The following is a 3,440-nucleotide window of genomic DNA, read 5'->3' on the forward strand; positions in this document are numbered from 1 at the left end:
TATCATTCTTTATAGCTGAATAATACTCCATTGTATAAAAATACCACATCTTTTTCATCCATTCATCAGGTGATGGGCATCTTGGTTGTTTCCAAGATTTGGCTTCAAGAGCTTATAGCCACATGGGCCGACAGAGCAACTGTGGGCCATACACAGAGAGAGCTCTCTGGTCCTCGTGGTCAGCATGAGTGGACACTAAAGCCCAGGGCTGAATTAAAGGGCAGCCTTTCCAACCTATATGCCTATAACCTTAACCTGCCAGTCCCACATCGCAGAGGTTGCTTAAGGCTGTGATTTTTTGTTTGACCTTTGCAGATGCCTGGAACACTGTGTGGGGCAGGAGGCTCCCCTCAGGGTGGGATCAGCTGCCCTCTTGCCAACCAGCTTTTATTTAATCCACGTGGAGCTCAGAACATTCAGAAACTCTCACAGCTGGAGTCAAAGACATCAGTGTCACTGAAGAAACAACTCCCAGAAATAGAAATACTAATAGCCAAAAAAGATATCAAGAGATACTCAGCCTCTCCATAGGAGACAAAGATGCATTTTCTAAGCTTAGACACCTTGAGCATTAGGGGTGAAAACATGAATGCAAGAGGATGCACCAGGCTGCTCTCTGCATCATCTTCCTCACACCAGCAAGGCCAGGATGGAGCACAAGGGTGGCAGGGTGTGGGCCTGGAGGTCTCACCTGCATCCCACTGGGGGGTGACCCCCTTAATGTGGCACACAGGACACAGGTTCCTCTGAGCTCTACTGTACTCATCACAGTCACTCTAGAGGTCCCCAAGGGACTCAGGCTTCCTGCCAACCCCAGCAGGAGATGACACAAAGCTGAGCCATGGTGTGGCCAGGGTTGAAGTCCCAGCAGGCAGCAGATGCCTAGAACCTCCCTAATTGGCCAATAGAGGCCTCTAGTCCCAGCACAGCTGCAAGCATTGCAGAAAATCCTCCCCAGAAGAGTGATTCTAAGGGCAGAGCCCTCCGTACACTGCCTGGCTGACAGCATGGGAGAGGGTAGGGGGAAGAACCCATCCTTCTCCTTTTATAAAGACTCGGAAGGCTGGTGCAGGACACCCTGTGCATCTGACTCACACCACCCAGGTATCCACTTCTCCCCCTCTCCATCCCTGATCCAAGCTCAGGACCCAGAGATAAACTGCAGAGGATCCAGAGGCCCCAGTGTCCACCTCACCATTTTTAGCATGGAACAGGCTGAGGAGCAGAAAACCCGGGGAACCAGGTGCTGACTGCGTGGCCTTGAATAATTACCTCACCCAGAGAATGTAAGGTCAACAAGAAGCTGCCTGGAATACAGAGGACCATGAGCAGAGGGAGGCAGCAAGTCCATGCACAGAGAAACACTTAGGGATTGCTCTCACAGGTCAACTGATGGCCTTTCTCCCAAGGTGACCACCTGTGGCTAGCGCCAGGTCAGTGAGAGCAGTGCTGTGAGTCTCTTGCTCGGAGAAGCCCTGGGTGCACCCTGCAGTGTGCAAATCTCGGTACTGCAGGTGCATGGGCTGAAGCTCTTGCAGTCCTGCCAGCTCTCAGGTGAAGGTGACACTGCTGGCTCAGGATCAGAGTCTGGGGGCGCCTGGAGAGGAAGGCGAGAACACAAGTCCTGTCACAGGCACAGCCACCAGCAGCACAGCGCCTGCCTCAGCCACAGCCAGCGGCTCCACAGACACCAGAGGATGTGCCTGCAGCTCAGTAGGCAGCACACATCACTCAGCTGCTCTCAGGGATGAAGTGAACTGACACACGTGGCCTTGGGATGATATACTGTGCCTTCAGCTCATAAGAAAGAAGCACTCTATGATCACTATTGTAATCACCAGTGCCTTTGCTAAGAGAAATTGCCAAACGTAGGAGCGCAGAAGCACTCATCGGAACCCTTGAGCTCACAGTCACTTCGTGGTGGGGGCTCCTGAGGCACCCATGTCCCTCCTCTGTGAGGGTGAGCCCTGCAGAGGTTGTGGCATGAAGCAGCTAGCTCCAGCCAGCCCAGGGTCTCCCAATCCCTACAGGCGGATGCAGAACAGACCCCCACAGTGACGTCATGACTCCTTCCTGATGATGAGCATGGTGGTCAGTGTGGCCTGCACAATGTTGGTGTGTGACAAAAGGGAGGCAGAAAAGAAAATGATCATAATGTCTAAATGGCCCTGGTTTTAGACATTGTCTAAGAGGCCAAAAAAGCCTGATATTCAAATTAGAAAGAGCGATTAGTAACTGAAACCCCCAAACCTGAAGGCAAGTGGGGATCAGAACCAAGTAATAATGGCTTGGTGGTGGCAAGCGTCCCTTATGCATCAGGGGCGTCATCCTGCTGAGCTGTGGAGCTGACCTGTCCCCAGCCCAGGAGAGGTCTACATGTGGACACAGGCCAGAAACCTCTGATAGCCCGGAGGAGGCAGAGAGCTCAGCATACTGAGTAGCTCCACGTTGCAGGATCAGGCCCAGAGACACAAGGGCAGGAGGACGGCCTCTGCAGGAGGTGGACAGAGCCACCCCTTCCCCCAGGGGGTGCTGGTCCTGGCTGAGCTTAACCTATGGGAGGAGTCATCTCCCAGCCCACAGCCTGACTGGTGGGCAAGGGCTTCAATTGGAGAAAAAGATGCGGCCTGGGGCAGGCAGCCAAGTTTTAAAATGGGGTTGCTCGGGAGCATATGTGAGGACTCTGCGGGCAGGCGTGCCTCACTCTAACACACGTCATGCACTGAGAATCACTCAGCTCCACAGTGCCTGGCTTAGCCTCCTGCACAAGGAAGGTTCAGCATCTCGTCATGAGTTAAGGCAGGGGCAGTGTCTTTTTTCAGGCCAACTTATTTTCTTCCTCCAAGTCACTACTTTTGCAGGCTGTCACCCAGTTCTATGCTTTATCTTTGCTGAACACCACTGAGGCTTTTGTGCAAGCTTCAATGGCTGACAATTATTATGACCATCTATGGCCATAAAGAGAATGTGCCACAATATGTGCCTGCCTTGTGCTGAGCTCCTAATGCAGAGTCTGCCTCAACTCCATCACATGGACCAGCCTCATGTTCCAGCTCCCCTTCTGCGGCGTCACCCACATCAACCGCTTCTCTGTGTTGCTTCCTCTTGCTGCAGCTGGCTTTGTTCTCAATGAGCCATTCAAGTTTGGCATCTGTGTTTGCCTGGTTTCCTATGACTACAACACAGTGACCATCCTAAGGATGCCCCATGGTTCTAGGAGACACAAGGCATTTTCCACCTGTAGTTTCTGCATGACAGCTGCGCCCCTGTTCATTGGGACAGTGTCATGTATGCACAGCCAGGGGCAGTGGAGCTCACGGAGCAGGGAAGGTGGGCTCCATCTTCTACACCTGGGTCATTCTGATGCTCATCTACAATCTGCAGAACAAGTACATGAAGGTTGCCCTATGGAGGCTGAGACAGAGATGGGAAGCCGCAGG

At 52.7% G+C, this 3,440-nt stretch overlaps 1 pseudogene; it reads left to right on the plus strand.

The window, feature by feature from the left end:
- Positions 1-2,085: 2,085 nt before the first annotated feature.
- LOC111812014 overlaps positions 2,086-3,440 on the plus strand; it is a 2,342-nt pseudogene continuing 987 nt past the window's right edge.

Source organism: Octodon degus, unplaced genomic scaffold (assembly GCF_000260255.1).
Source record: "Octodon degus isolate 3935 unplaced genomic scaffold, OctDeg1.0 scaffold00089, whole genome shotgun sequence".
NCBI classification, from domain to species: Eukaryota; Metazoa; Chordata; class Mammalia; order Rodentia; family Octodontidae; genus Octodon; species Octodon degus.